Here is a 16,314-nt window from a genome sequence, read left to right as displayed (position 1 = left end):
CAAGAGGATGGTGTGGGGGTGGTGCAGGAGGAAGGTGTGGAGGTGGTGCAGGAGGGAAGTGTGAGGGTGGTGCAGCAATGAGGTGTCGGTTGGTGCAGGAGGGAAGTGGGGGGTGATGCAGGAGGAAGGTGCTGTGGTGATGCAGGAGGGTTGTGTTGTGGTGATGCAGGAGGGTGGTGTTGTGGTGGTGCAGGAGGGTTTGTTGTGGTGGTGCAGGAGGGTTGTGTTGTGGTGGTGCAGGAGGGTGGTGTTGTGGTGATGCAGGAGGGTTGTGTTGTGGTGATGCAGGAGGGATGTGTTGTGGTTGTGCAGGAGGGTTGTGTTCTGGTGATGCAGGAGGGTTGTGTTGTGGTGGTGCGGGAGGGTTGTGTTGTGGTGATGCAGGAGGGTTGTGTTGTGGTGATGCAGGAGGGTTGTGTTGTGGTGATGCAGGAGGCTTCTGTTGTGGTGATGCAGGAGGGTTGTGTTGTGGTGATGCAAGAGGGATGTGTTGTGGTGGTGCAGGAGGGTTGTGTTGTGGTGATGCAGGAGGGTTGTGTTGTGGTGGTGCGGGAGGGTTGTGTTGTGGTGGTGCGGGAGAGATGTGTTGTGGTGGTGCAGGAGGGTTGTGTTGTGGTGATGCAGGAGGGTGGTGTTGTGGTGATGCAGGAGGCTTCTGTTGTGGTGATGCAGGAGGGTTGTGTTGTGGTGATGCAGGAGGGATGTGTTGTGGTGGTGCAGGAGGGTTGTGTTGTGGTGATGCATGAGGGTTGTGTTGTGGTGGTGCGGGAGGGTTGTGTTGTGGTGATGCGGGAGAGATGTGTTGTGGTGGTGCAGGAGGGTTGTGTTGTGGTGGTGCAGAAAGGTTGTGTTGTGGTGGTGCAGGAGGGTGGTGTTGTGGTGGTGCGGGAGGGGGTTGTTGTGGTAGTGCAGGAGGGTGGTGTTGTGGTGGTGGAGGAGGGTGGTGTTGTGGTGGGGGAGGAGGGTGGTGTTGTGGTGGTGCAGGAGGGTGGTGTTGTGGTGCAGGAGGGTGGTGTGGGGTGGAGCAGGAGGGTGGTGTTGTGGTGGTGCAGGAGGGTGGTGTTGTGGTGATGCAGGAGGGTGTTGTGGTGGTGCAGGAGGGTGGTGTTGTGGTGGTGCAGGAGGGTGGTGTTGTGGTGGTGCAGGAGGGTGGTGTTGTGGTGGTGCAGGAGGGCGGTGTTGTGGTGATGCAGGAGGGTGGTGTTGTGGTGCAGTAGAGTGGTGTTGTGGTGGTGCAGGAGGGTGGTGTTGTAGTGGTGCAGGAGGGTGGTGATGTGGTGATGCAGGAGGGTGGTGTTGTGGTGGTGCAGGAGGGTGGTGTTGTGGTGTTGTGGTGCAATTGGGTGGTGTTGTGGTGCAGGAGGGTGGTGTTGTGGTGCAATAGGGTGGTGTTGTGGTGGTGGAGGAGGGTGGTGTTGTGGTGGTGGAGGAGGGTGGTGTTGTGGTGGTGCAGGAGGGTGGTGTTGTGGTGCAGGAGGGTGGTGTGGGGTGGAGCAGGAGGGTGGTGTTGTGGTGGTGCAGGAGGGTGGTGTTGTGGTGATGCAGGAGGGTGTTGTGGTGGTGCAGGAGGGTGGTGTTGTGGTGGTGCAGGAGGGTGGTGTTGTGGTGGTGCAGGAGGGCGGTGTTGTGGTGATGCAGGAGGGTGGTGTTGTGGTGCAGGAGAGAGGTGTTGTGGTGGTGCAGGAGGGTGGTGTTGTGGTGGTGCAGGAGGGTGGTGTTGTGGTGATGCAGGAGGGTGGTGTTGTGGTGGTGCAGGAGGGTGGTGTTGTGGTGCAATAGGGTGGTGTTGTGGTGGTGCAGGAGGGTGGTGTTGTGGTGTTGTGGTGCAATAGGGTGGTGTTGTGGTGGTACAGGAGGGTTGTGTTGTGGTGCAGGAGGGTTGTGTTGTGGTGGTGCAGGAGAGTGGTGTTGTGGTGGTGCAGGAGGGTGGTGTTGTAGTGGTGCAGGAGGGTGGTGTTGTGGTGGTGCAGGAGGGTGGTGTTGTAATGGTGCAGGAGGGTGGTGTTGTGGTGGTGCAGGAGGGTGGAGTTGTGGTGCAGGAAGGTGGTGTTGGGTGGAGCAGGAGGGTGGTGTTGTGGTGCAGGAGGCTGGTGTTGTGGTGGTACAGGAGGGTGGTGTTGTGGTGCAGGAGAGTTGTGTTGTGGTGGTGCAGGAGGGTGGTGTTGTGGTGGTGCAGGAGGGTGGTGTTGTTGTAGTGCATGAGGGTGGTGTTGTGATGGTGCAGGAGGGTGGTGTTGTGGTGGTGCAGGAGGGTGGTGTTTTGGTGGTGCAAGAGGGTGGTGTTGTGGTGGTGCAGGAGGGTGGTGTTGTGGTGCAGGAAGGTGGTGTTGGGTGGAGCAGGAGGGTGGTGTTGTGGTGCAGGAGGCTGGTGTTGTGGTGGTACAGGAGGGTGGTGTTGTGGTGCAGGAGGGTTGTGTTGTGGTGGTGGAGGAGGGTGGTGTTGTGGTGGTGCAGGAGGGTGGTGTTGTGTTGTGGTGGTGCAGGAGGGTGGTGTTGTGGTGGTACAGGAGGGTGGTGCTGTGGAGGTGCAGGAGGGTGGTGTTGTGGTGGTGCAGGAGGGTGGTGTTGTGGTGGTACAGGAGGGTGGTGCTGTGGAGGTGCAGGAGGGTGGTGTTGTGGTGGTGCAGGAGGGTGGTGTTGTGGTGGTGCAGGAGGGTGGTGTTGTGGTTGTTCAGGAGGGTTGTGTTGTGGTGGTGCAGGAGGGTGGTGTTGTGGTGGTGCAGGAAGGTGGTGTTGTGGCGGTGCAGGAGGGTGGTGTTGTGGTGGTGCAGGAGGGTGGTGTTGTGGTGCAGGAAGATGGTGTGGGGTGGAGCAGGAGGGTGGTGTTGTGGTGCAGGAGGGTTGTGTTGTGGTGGTGCAGGAGGGTGGTCTTGTGGTGGTGCAGGAGGGTGGTGTTGTGGTGCAGGAGGGTTGTGTTGTGGTGGTGCAGGAGGGTGGTGTTGTGGTGATGCAGGAGGGTTGTGTTGTGGTGATGCAGGAGGGATGTGTTGTGGTTGTGCAGGAGGGTTGTGTTGTGGTGATGCAGGAGGGTTGTGTTGTGGTGGTGCGGGAGGGTTGTGTTGTGGTGATGCAGGAGGGTTGTGTTGTGGTGATGCAGGAGGGTTGTGTTGTGGTGATGCAGGAGGCTTCTGTTGTGGTGATGCAGGAGGGTTGTGTTTTGGTGATGCAAGAGGGATGTGTTGTGGTGGTGCAGGAGGGTTGTGTTGTGGTGATGCAGGAGGGTTGTGTTGTGGTGGTGCGGGAGGGTTGTGTTGTGGTGGTGCGGGAGAGATGTGTTGTGGTGGTGCAGGAGGGTTGTGTTGTGGTGATGCAGGAGGGTGGTGTTGTGGTGATGCAGGAGGCTTCTGTTGTGGTGATGCAGGAGGGTTGTGTTGTGGTGATGCAGGAGGGATGTGTTGTGGTGGTGCAGGAGGGTTGTGTTGTGGTGATGCATGAGGGTTGTGTTGTGGTGGTGCGGGAGGGTTGTGTTGTGGTGATGCGGGAGAGATGTGTTGTGGTTGTGCAGGAGGGTTGTGTTGTGGTGGTGCAGAAAGGTTGTGTTGTGGTGGTGCAGGAGGGTGGTGTTGTGGTGGTGCGGGAGGGGGTTGTGGTAGTGCAGGAGGGTGGTGTTGTGGTGGTGGAGGAGGGTGGTGTTGTGGTGGGGGAGGAGGGTGGTGTTGTGCTGGTGCAGGAGGGTGGTGTTGTGGTGCAGGAGGGTGGTGTGGGGTGGAGCAGGAGGGTGGTGTTGTGGTGGTGCAGGAGGGTGGTGTTGTGGTGATGCAGGAGGGTGTTGTGGTGGTGCAGGAGGGTGGTGTTGTGGTGGTGCAGGAGGGTGGTGTTGTGGTGGTGCAGGAGGGTGGTGTTGTGGTGGTGCAGGAGGGCGGTGTTGTGGTGATGCAGGATGGTGGTGTTGTGGTGCAGTAGAGTGGTGTTGTGGTGGTGCAGGAGGGTGGTGTTGTAGTGGTGCAGGAGGGTGGTGATGTGGTGATGCAGGAGGGTGGTGTTGTGGTGGTGCAGGAGGGTGGTGTTGTGGTGTTGTGGTGCAATAGGGTGGTGTTGTGGTGCAGGAGGGTGGTGTTGTGGTGCAATAGGGTGGTGTTGTGGTGGTGGAGGAGGGTGGTGTTGTGGTGGTGGAGGAGGGTGGTGTTGTGGTGGTGCAGGAGGGTGGTGTTGTGGTGCAGGAGGGTGGTGTGGGGTGGAGCAGGAGGGTGGTGTTGTGGTGGTGCAGGAGGGTGGTGTTGTGGTGATGCAGGAGGGTGTTGTGGTGGTGCAGGAGGGTGGTGTTGTGGTGGTGCAGGAGGGTGGTGTTGTGGTGGTGCAGGAGGGCGGTGTTGTGGTGATGCAGGAGGGTGGTGTTGTGGTGCAGGAGAGAGGTGTTGTGGTGGTGCAGGAGGGTGGTGTTGTGGTGGTGCAGGAGGGTGGTGTTGTGGTGATGCAGGAGGGTGGTGTTGTGGTGGTGCAGGAGGGTGGTGTTGTGGTGTTGTGGTGCAATAGGGTGGTGTTGTGGTGGTGCAGGAGGGTGGTGTTGTGGTGTTGTGGTGCAATAGGGTGGTGTTGTGGTGGTACAGGAGGGTTGTGTTGTGGTGCAGGAGGGTTGTGTTGTGGTGGTGCAGGAGAGTGGTGTTGTGGTGGTGCAGGAGGGTGGTGTTGTAGTGGTGCAGGAGGGTGGTGTTGTGGTGGTGCAGGATCGTGGTGTTGTAATGGTGCAGGAGGGTGGTGTTGTGGTGGTGCAGGAGGGTGGAGTTGTGGTGCAGGAAGGTGGTGTTCGGTGGAGCAGGAGGGTGGTGTTGTGGTGCAGGAGGCTGGTGTTGTGGTGGTACAGGAGGGTGGTGTTGTGGTGCAGGAGAGTTGTGTTGTGGTGGTGCAGGAGGGTGGTGTTGTGGTGGTGCAGGAGGGTGGTGTTGTTGTAGTGCATGAGGGTGGTGTTGTGATGGTGCAGGAGGGTGGTGTTGTGGTGGTGCAGGAGGGTGGTGTTTTGGTGGTGCAAGAGGGTGGTGTTGTGGTGGTGCAGGAGGGTGGTGTTGTGGTGCAGGAAGGTGGTGTTGGGTGGAGCAGGAGGGTGGTGTTGTGGTGCAGGAGGCTGGTGTTGTGGTGGTACAGGAGGGTGGTGTTGTGGTGCAGGAGGGTTGTGTTGTGGTGGTGGAGGAGGGTGGTGTTGTGGTGGTGCAGGAGGGTGGTGTTGTGTTGTGGTGGTGCAGGAGGGTGGTGTTGTGGTGGTACAGGAGGGTGGTGCTGTGGAGGTGCAGGAGGGTGGTGTTGTGGTGGTGCAGGAGGGTGGTGTTGTGGTGGTACAGGAGGGTGGTGCTGTGGAGGTGCAGGAGGGTGGTGTTGTGGTGGTGCAGGAGGGTGGTGTTGTGGTGGTGCAGGAGGGTGGTGTTGTGGTTGTTCAGGAGGGTTGTGTTGTGGTGGTGCAGGAGGGTGGTGTTGTGGTGGTGCAGGAAGGTGGTGTTGTGGCGGTGCAGGAGGGTGGTGTTGTGGTGGTGCAGGAGGGTGGTGTTGTGGTGCAGGAAGATGGTGTGGGGTGGAGCAGGAGGGTGGTGTTGTGGTGCAGGAGGGTTGTGTTGTGGTGGTGCAGGAGGGTGGTCTTGTGGTGGTGCAGGAGGGTGGTGTTGTGGTGCAGGAGGGTTGTGTTGTGGTGGTGCAGGAGGGTGGTCTTGTGGTGGTGCAGGAGGGTGGTGTTGTGTTGTGGTGGTGCAGGAGGGTGGTGTTGTGGTGGTGTAGGAGGGTGGTGCTGTGGTGGTGCAGGAGGGTGGTGTTGTGGTGGTGCAGGAGGGTGGTGTTGTGGTGGTGCAGGAGGGTGGTGTTGTGGTGGTGCAGGAGGGTGGTGTTGTAGTGGTGCAGGAGGGTGGTGTTGTGGTGATGCAGGAAGGTGGTGTTGTGGCGGTGCAGGAGGGTGGTGTTGTGGTGGTGCAGGAGGGTGGTGTTGTGGTGCAGGAAGATGGTGTGGGGTGGAGCAGGAGGGTGGTGTTGTGGTGCTGGAGGGTGGTGTTGTGGTGGTACAGGAGGGTGGTGGTGTGGTGAAGGAGGGTTGTGTTGTGGTGGTGCAGGAGGGTGGTCTTGTGGTGGTGCAGGAGGGTGGTGTTGTGGTGGTGCAGGAGGGTGGTGTTGTGGTGCAGGAGGGTTGTGTTGTGGTGGTGCAGGAGGGTGGTGTTGTGGTGGTGCAGGGGGGTTGTGTTGTGGTGGTGCAGGAGGGTGGTGTTGTGGTGTTGCAGGAGGGTGGTGTTGTGGTGCAGGAGGGTTGTGTTGTGGTGGTGCAGGAGGGTGGTGTTGTGGTGGTGCAGGAGGGTTGTGTTGTGGTGGTGCAGGAGGGTGGTGTTGTGGTGGTGCAGGAGGGTGGTGTTGTGGTGGCGAAGGAGGGTGGTGTTGTGGTAGTGCAGGAGGGTGATGTTGTGGTGCAGGAGGGTGGTGTTGGGTGGAGCAGGAGGGTGATGTTGTTGTGCAGGAGGCTGGTGTTGTGGTGGTACAGGAGGGTGGTGTTGTGGTGCTGTAGGGTGGTGTTGTGGTGGTACAGGAGGGTGGTGTTGTGGTGGTGCAGGAGGGTGGTGTTGTGGTGCTGAAGGGTGGTGTTGTGGTGGTACAGGAGGGTGGTGCTGTGGTGCTGGAGGGTGGTGTTGTGGTGGTACAGGAGGGTGGTGTTGTGGTGGTACAGGAGGGTGGTGTTGTGGTGCTGGAGGGTGGTGTTGTGGTGGTACAGGAGGGTGGTGTTGTGGTGGTGCAGGAGGGTGGTGTTGTGGTGCTGGAGGGTGGTGTTGTGGTGGTACAGGAGGGTGGTGTTGTGGTGCTGGAGGGTGGTGGTGTGGTGGTACAGGAGGGTGGTGTTGTGGTGCTGGAGGGTGGTGGTGTGGTGGTACAGGAGGGTGGTGCTGTGGTGATGGAGGGTGGTGTTGTGGTGCTGGAGGGTCTTGTTGTGGTGGTACAGGAGGGTGGTGTTGTGGTGGTGCAGGAGGGTGGTGTTGTGGTGGTACAGGAGGGTGGTGTTGTGGTGCTGGAGGGTGGTGTTGTGGTGGTACAGGAAGGTGGTATTGTGGTGGTACAGGAGGGTGGTGTTGTGGTGCTGGAGGGTGGTGTTGTGGTTGTACAGGAGGGTGGTGTTGTGGTGGTGCAGGAGGGTGGTGTTGTGGTGGTACAGGAGGGTGGTGTTGTGGTGGTACAGGAGTGTGGTGTTGTGGTGGTACAGGAGGGTGGTGTTGTGGTGCTGGAGGGTGGTGTTGTGGTGGTACAGGAGGGTGGTGTTGTGGTGGTACAGGAGGGTGGTGTTGTGGTGGTACAGGAGGGTGGTGTTGTGGTGGTTCAGGAGGGTGGTGTTGTGGTGCTGGAGGGTGGTGTTGTGGTAGTACAGGAGGGTGGTGTTGTGGTCGTACAGGAGGGTGGTGTTGTGGTGCTGGAGGGTGGTGTTGTGGTGGTACAGGAGGGTGGTGTTGTGGTGCTGGAGGGTGGTGTTGTGGTGGTACAGGAGGGTGGTGTTGTGGTGGTGCAGGAGGGTGGTGTTGTGGTGGTACAGGAGGGTGGTGTTGTGGTGCTGGAGGGTGGTGTTGTGGTGGTACAGGAGGGTGGTGTTGTGGTGCTGGAGGGTGGTGTTGTGGTGGTACAGGAGGGTGGTGTTGTGGTGGTGCAGGAGGGTGGTGTTGTGGTGGTACAGGAGGGTGGTGTTGTGGTGGTGCAGGAGGGTGGTGTTGTGGTGCTGGAGGGTGGTGTTGTGGTGGTACAGGAGGGTGGTGTTGTGGTGGTGCAGGAGGGTGGTGTTGTGGTGGTACAGGAGGGTGGTGTTGTGGTGCTGGAGGGTGGTGTTGTGGTGGTACAGGAGGGTGGTGTTGTGGTGCTGGAGGGTGGTGTTGTGGTGGTAAAGGAGGGTGGTGTTGTGGTGGTACAGGAGGGTGGTGTTGTGGTGCTGGAGGGTGGTGTTGTGGTGGTACAGGAGGGTGGTGTTGTGGTGGTGCAGGAGGGTGGTGTTGTGGTGGTACAGGAGGTTGGTGTTGTGGTGCTGGAGGGTGGTGTTGTGGTGGTGCAGGAGGGTGGTGTTGTGGTGGTACAGGAGGTTGGTGTTGTGGTGCTGGAGGGTGGTGTTGTGGTGGTGCAGGAGGGTGGTGTTGTGGTGGTACAGGAGGTTGGTGTTGTGGTGCTGGAGGGTGGTGTTGTGGTGGTACAGGAGGGTGGTGTTGTGGTGGTACAGGAGGGTGGTGTTGTGGTGCTGGAGGGTGGTGTTGTGGTGGTAAAGGAGGGTGGTGTTGTGGTGGTACAGGAGGTTGGTGTTGTGGTGCTGGAGGGTGGTGTTGTGGTGGTACAGGAGGGTGGTGTTGTGGTGCTGGAGGGTGGTGTTGTGGTGGTACAGGAGGGTGGTGTTGTGGTGGTGCAGGAGGGTGGTGTTGTGGTGCTGGAGGGTGGTGTTGTGGTGGTACAGGAGGGTGGTGTTGTGGTGGTGCAGGAGGGTGGTGTTGTGGTGTTGGAGGGTGGTGTTGTGGTGGTACAGGAGGGTGGTGTTGTGGTGGTGCAGGAGGGTGGTGTTGTGGTGGTACAGGAGGGTGTGTTGTGGTGCTGGAGGGTGGTGTTGTGGTGGTACAGGAGGGTGGTGTTGTGGTGGTACAGGAGGGTGGTGTTGTGGTGGTACAGGAGGGTGGTGTTGTGGTTGTACAGGAGGGTGGTGTTGTGGTGCTGGAGGGTGGTGTTGTGGTGGTACAGGGGGGTGGTGTTGTGGTGGTACAGGAGGGTGGTGTTGTGGTGGTACAGGAGGGTGGTGTTGTGGTGCTGGAGGGTGGTGTTGTGGTGGTACAGGAGGGTGGTGTTGTGGTGGTGCAGGAGGGTGGTGTTGTGGTGCTGGAGGGTGGTGTTGTGGTGGTACAGGAGGGTGGTGTTGTGGTGGTACAGGAGGGTGGTGTTGTGGTGGTACAGGAGGGTGGTGTTGTGGTGGTACAGGAGGGTGGTGTTGTGGTGCTGGAGGGTGGTGTTGTGGTGGTACAGGAGGGTGGTGTTGTGGTGGTACAGGAGGGTGGTGTTGTGGTGCTGGAGGGTGGTGTTGTGGTGGTACAGGAGGGTGGTGTTGTGGTGGTACAGGAGGGTGGTGTTGTGGTGCTGGAGGGTGGTGTTGTGGTGGTACAGGAGGGTGGTGTTGTGGTGGTGCAGGAGGGTGGTGTTGTGGTGCTGGAGGGTGGTGTTGTGGTGGTACAGGAGGGTGGTGTTGTGGTGCTGGAGGGTGGTGTTGTGGTGGTACAGGAGGGTGGTGTTGTGGTGCTGGAGGGTGGTGTTGTGGTGGTACAGGAGGGTGGTGTTGTGGTGGTACAGGAGGGTGGTGTTGTGGTGCTGGAGGGTGGTGTTGTGGTGGTACAGGAGGGTGGTGTTGTGGTGCAGGAGGGTGGTGTTGTGGTGCTGGAGGGTGGTGTTGTGGTGGTGCAGGTCTGAGGTGTGTATATGGTTCACGTGGGATGGGTGGTTGTTGTTCCTGTGGTAGTGGTGGGGTTGCCCTGGCTGTTAGGTTGGGGTTGCCGTGGTGAGACGGAGAGTGGGTAGTATGAGGGAGGTTGGAGGGTTTCCCTGGAGACACAGGTGCTAGTGGAACACAGGAACAATCGTCCATTACTCCATTTTAATAAAAATATGGAAATAATACCTAGAATGGAATGGAGTATAAAATTAATTCTGATCACTCAGCAGAAAGTCAAGGATCTGACTCTCAGAGATCACACTCTCAAGGATCTGACTCTCAGAGATCACACTCTCAAGGATCTCACTCTCAGAGATCACACTCTCAAGGATCTCACTCTCAGAGATCACACTCTCAAGGATCTCACTCTCAGAGATCACACTCTCAAGGATCTCACTCTCAGAGATCACACTCTCAAGGATCTCACTCTCAGAGATCACACTCTCAAGGATCTCACTCTCAGAGATCACACTCTCAAGGATCTCACTCTCAGAGATCACACTCTCAAGGATCTCACTCTCAGAGATCACACTCTCAAGGATCTCACTCTCAGAGATCACACTCTCAAGGATCTCACTCTCAGAGATCACACTCTCAAGGATCTCACTCTCAGAGATCACACTCTCAAGGATCTCACTCTCAGAGATCACACTCTCAAGGATCTCACTCTCAGAGATCACACTCTCAAGGATCTCACTCTCAGAGATCACTCTCTCAAGGATCTCACTCTCAGAGATCACACTCTCAAGGATCTCACTCTCAGAGATCACTCTCTCAAGGATCTCACTCTCAGAGATCACACTCTCAAGGATCTCACTCTCAGAGATCACACTCTCAAGGATCTCACTCTCAGAGATCACACTCTCAAGGATCTCACTCTCAGAGATCACACTCTCAAGGATCTCACTCTCAGAGATCACACTCTCAAGGATCTCACTCTCAGAGATCACACTCTCAAGGATCTCACTCTCAGAGATCACAGTCTCAACGATCTCACTCTCAAAGATCACACTCTCAAGGATCTCACTCTCAGAGATCACACTCTCAAGGATCTCACTCTCAGAGATCACACTCTCAAGGATCTCACTCTTAGAGATCACACTTTCAAGGATCTCACTCTCAGAGATCACACTCTCAAGGATCTCACTCTCAGAGATCACACTCTCAAGGATCTCACTCTCAGAGATCACACTCTCAAGGATCTCACTCTCAGAGATCACACTCTCAAGGATCTCACTCTCAGAGATCACACTCTCAAGGATCTCACTCTCAGAGATCACACTCTCAAGGATCTCACTCTCAGAGATCACACTCTCAAGGATCTCACTCTCAGAGATCACACTCTCAAGGATCTCACTCTCAGAGATCACACTCTCAAGGATCTCACTCTCAGAGATCACACTCTCAAGGATCTCACTCTCAGAGATCACACTCTCAAGGATCTCACTCTCAGAGATCACACTCTCAAGGATCTCACTCTCAGAGATCACACTCTCAAGGATCTCACTCTCAGAGATCACACTCTCAAGGATCTCACTCTCAGAGATAACACTCTCAAGGATCTCACTCTCAGAGATCACACTCTCAAGGATCTCACTCTCAGAGATCACACTCTCAAGGATCTCACTCTCAGAGATCACACTCTCAAGGATCTCACTCTCAGAGATCACACTCTCAAGGATCTCACTCTCAGAGATCACACTCTCAACGATCTCACTCTCAGAGATCACACTCTCAAGGATCTCACTCTCAGAGATCACACTCTCAACGATCTCACTCTCTGAGATCACACTCTCAAGGTTCTCACTCTCAGAGATCACACTCTCAAGGATCTCACTCTCAGAGATCACACTCTCAAGGATCTCACTCTCAGAAATCACACTCTCAACGATCTCACTCTCAGAGATCACACTCTCAAGGATCTCACTCTCAGAGATCACACTCTCAAGGATCTCACTCTCTGAGATCACAGTCTCAACGATCTCACTCTCAGAGATCACACTCTCAAGGATCTCACTCTCAGAGATCACACTCTCAAGGATCTCACTCTCAGAGATCACACTCTCAAGGATCTCACTCTCAGAGATCACACTCTGAAGAATCTCACTCTCAGAGATCACACTCTCAAGGATCACACTCTCAACGATCACACTCTCAAGGATCACACTCTCAAGGATCACACTCTCAAGGATCTCACTCTCAAGGATCTCACTCTCAAGGATCTCACTCTCAATGATCTCACTCTCAAGGATCTCACTCTCAAGGATCTCACTCTCAAGGATCTCACTCTCAAAAATCACACTCTCAAGGATCTCGCTCTCAGAGATCACAGTCTCAAGGATCTCACTCTTAAGGATCTCACTCTTAAGGATCTCACTCTCAAGGATCTCACTCTCAAGGATCTCACTCTCAAGAATCTCACTCTCAGAGATCTCAGTCTCAAGGATCACACTCTCAAGGATCTCGCTCTCAGAGATCACACTCTCAAGGATCTCACTCTCAGAGATCACACTCTGAAGAATCTCACTCTCAGAGATCACACTCTCAAGGATCACACTCTCAACGATCACACTCTCAAGGATCACACTCTCAAGGATCACACTCTCAAGGATCACACTCTCAAGAATCTCACTCTCAAGAATCTCACTCTCAGAGATCTCAGTCTCAAGGATCACACTCTCAAGAATCTCACTCTCAGAGATCTCAGTCTCAAGGATCACACTCTCAAGGATCTCGCTCTCAGAGATCACAGTCTCAAGGATCTCACTCTTAAGGATCTCACTCTCAAGGATCACACTCTCAAGGATCTCACTCTCTGAGATCACAGTCTCAACGATCTCACTCTCAGAGATCACACTCTCAAGGATCTCACTCTCAGAGATCACACTCTCAAGGATCTCACTCTCAGAGATCACACTCTCAAGGATCTCACTCTCAGAGATCACACTCTGAAGAATCTCACTCTCAGAGATCACACTCTCAAGGATCACACTCTCAACGATCACACTCTCAAGGATCACACTCTCAAGGATCACACTCTCAAGGATCTCACTCTCAAGGATCTCACTCTCAAGGATCTCACTCTCAATGATCTCACTCTCAAGGATCTCACTCTCAAGGATCTCACTCTCAAGGATCTCACTCTCAAAAATCACACTCTCAAGGATCTCGCTCTCAGAGATCACAGTCTCAAGGATCTCACTCTTAAGGATCTCACTCTCAAGGATCTCACTCTCAAGGATCTCACTCTCAAGAATCTCACTCTCAGAGATCTCAGTCTCAAGGATCACACTCTCAAGGATCTCGCTCTCAGAGATCACACTCTCAAGGATCTCACTCTCAGAGATCACACTCTGAAGAATCTCACTCTCAGAGATCACACTCTCAAGGATCACACTCTCAACGATCACACTCTCAAGGATCACACTCTCAAGGATCACACTCTCAAGGATCACACTCTCAAGGATCTCACTCTCAAGAATCTCACTCTCAGAGATCTCAGTCTCAAGGATCACACTCTCAAGAATCTCACTCTCAGAGATCTCAGTCTCAAGGATCACACTCTCAAGGATCTCGCTCTCAGAGATCACAGTCTCAAGGATCTCACTCTTAAGGATCTCACTCTCAAGGATCACACTCTCAAGGATCTCACTCTCAAGGATCACAACAATGTCATTATCACAACGGCGAGGAAAATGATGTCATGGATGATGAGAACTTTCAGTATAAGGGATATCAAGCCAGTGATGATTTTTAAGTTGTTCTGTCTATCCTGGAAAATCTAGACAGACGAAATTGCATATCTAGAGAATGTACAGAGAACCTTCACTCCACATGTAAGTTCAATCAAGCAACTAAATTACAGAGAACGTTCTGAAGTCCCTCAACCTGTACTACATGGCACGAGTGTAAGAAGGATGTATCATAATTTACTCCTGGAAAATTCTAGAGCTATTGATCTCAAGTTTGTACACAATAATCACTCAATACAAAAGCAAGAGGCTCGTCAGACGGCACAAAATACCTTCAGTGATCACCATGGATTCCTTGTGTACATTAAGATACTATAAATGTAGAGGGCCCAAGATTATTCAACAGCCTTCCACCATACATAAGGGAGATTATCATTATATCCCCTCGTTGTCTTCATGATAAAAGTGGAAAGGTTCCTAAAGTAAGATCCTGATCAGCCAGGCTGTGATTCGTACGCTGAACTGTTTGCGGCCACCAGTAATAGCCCAGCTGATCAGGCCTTGTTCCACCAGAAGGACTGGTCTGGGACGGGCGGCGGAATCGTTGACCCTGTTAGCCGTAGGGAGGGGAGGTGTGAGGTAAACGTGGGATGGGACGAAGAACCTGCGTGAGGAGGGGATGGAGGGAAATAATGGGAAGGAGGATGAGTGGGAAACTGGATGTGTGGGATGGGGGTGGGATGAGAGGTGTGGAGGTTGAGCGTCATGGAATGACCAGCACTTCCAGATGCTGTTTTTGACGTCAGAGGTGTACACCGTGCACGGCAACCACCAGTGTTGCTCCTGTGTCTGATTCGATACTCGTGACTGGTGTGTGTGTGTGTGTACTCACCTTATTGTGGTTGCAGGGGTCGATTCATAGCTCCTGGCCCCGTGTGTGTGTGTGTGTGTTTGTGTGTGTGTGTGTGTGTGTGCGTGTGTGTGTGTGTGTGTGTGTGTGTGTGTATCTACTTACGCACGTAATTTGTTTGCATGTGTTGATTCATGGCTCTTAGCTCTGCCTCTTAACTCATTATGAAATTATTTTACTGGTTTCTTGCCTTCAGGACCCCATCATATCTGCTCTTGAAATCTGGTCGATGAGACCAGTAACCAGGAGGGGCAGTGACCCCCTGAAGTAACATAGGTAACCTGCTGGTTACACACAACACTTGTTTTACCTAGTGCGTTCCACTCACTTCCTTCATTTTAGATACTACAATATTCTGTACAGCGTTAAACTCATGCGGGTCTTTCACAGCAAGACGTGTTAGACTCCATCTTCTAAACGCTATTTACAGCCTCAGACTGAAAAAGTTTCTAATGTACTCTGGCTTCTATGTAGTCTTACACAGAATTTTCTGTGAGTAGGTCTGTGTTTTTCTTTATTACTAACCATCATTTTCCTATTGACATGTCTGCTGTCTCACTCAAAATTCCTCTCCACGTCACTATTGATCCCAGTGCATATTTTTCATGCACTTCTGCTTATTTCTCTGTTTTCTGGTGAAAAGACTAAGTGTACACTTATTGATAGGGTGCCTGTTTGCAATTATTAGACAGTGGATCAAGCCGACAACACATCTTGCGGTTTTAGCGCTTCACGTGACCGCAAATCTGTTTTATGGTGTAGGATTCTTTCTAAGATTTTTCTGTTCACTCTCATTACTTATCTTAGGATTGTAGCAGATATGGACCCTCATGTTCCACGTCAGGACCCTCATGTTCCACGTCAGGACCCTCATGTTCCACGTCAGGACCCTCATGTTCCACGTCAGGACCCCCATGTTCCACGTCAGGACCCTCATGTTTCACGTCAGGACCCATATGTTCCACGTCAGGACCCTCGTGTTCCACGTCAGGACCCTCATGTTCCACGTCAGGACCCTCATGTCCCACGTCAGGACCCTCATGTCCCACGTCAGGACCCTCATGTCCCACTTCAGGACCCTCATGTTCCACGTCAGGACCCTCATGTCCCACGTCAGGACCCTCATGTTCCACGTCAGGACCCATATGTTCCACGTCAGGACCCTCATGTTCCACGTCAGGACCCTCATGTTCCACGTCAGGACCCTCATGTTCCACGTCAGGACCCTCATGTTCCACGTCAGGACCCTCATGTTCCACGTCAGGACCCTCATGTTCCACGTCAGGACCCTCATGTTCCACGTCAGGACCCTCATGTTCCACGTCAGGACCCTCATGTTCCACGTCAGGACCCTCATGTCCCACGTCAGGACCCTCATGTTCCACGTCAAGATTTCGTCTGTTTCAACACACTGTACAAATATAATAATTGTTTTAGTTTTGATGGTAATAAATATAAACAAAGGCCCCACTGCGCCCTCCTAGCTAATTTATTCATGGGAAATTTAGAATTTGTCCCTATACAGATCACTGTCACAGATTCTGTTGTCGGAATGCAATATCTAGACGATGCTCAAGTCATCGTCTTAATGTACTGGATAATCTTCACACTATCATCCCTTGAACCTTATTCCGGTATGGAAGAAAGACAACTTTCACACTGGAAGAGACAGACTGTTCGTCAAGGTAGGCAGAAAAACCATATGAAAATAACTTTTTTGTTTTCATTTTATTCTCACCATGATAAAATAGCCAAAAGCAGCATAGATACTGATTTTTCCCCCGAGAGTTTTCGTAATTTCTAAGTCTCAGTACCTCAAACATGAATGCACATATTTTACACGGACGTTTATCCTTCTATACTTATTCCCTACTTTATCTCTGCAGAAAACAGTCAGCATATATCCATGGCAGAAACATCAACAATATGACACTTGAAGGACCTACCAGATATATTGTACTAACAGTCACTAACATGGCGTTTGACATTTCTGTGAGCATTTCCAGCAAACTACTCAAAGTAGATACGAACACTTCTACCACTATCAAACATTTAGTGTGCATGAAATAGAAAGACGACCTGGTCATCAATGCAGGAGTCCATGTCATACCAGTGAAGAATGTGACAGGAAATACGTGGGTTAAAGGCGATGTCCCTCCACCTGAGAGTTAGCGAGCAGAAATGCGGTTGCAGCACAGCTCAGGTAATGAGAGATACTTTATGAAGCGGGGAGATGATGAACTAGTTATTAGTGAGAGTGACCTATGCAGACGAAAATGCTTGGAAGCCACCTTAATTAATAGCAGTCTCAATCAACA

Source organism: Cherax quadricarinatus, chromosome 16 (assembly GCF_038502225.1).
Source record: "Cherax quadricarinatus isolate ZL_2023a chromosome 16, ASM3850222v1, whole genome shotgun sequence".
NCBI lineage: Eukaryota > Metazoa > Arthropoda > Malacostraca > Decapoda > Parastacidae > Cherax > Cherax quadricarinatus.
Note: the sequence above shows the minus strand (reverse complement) of the source record.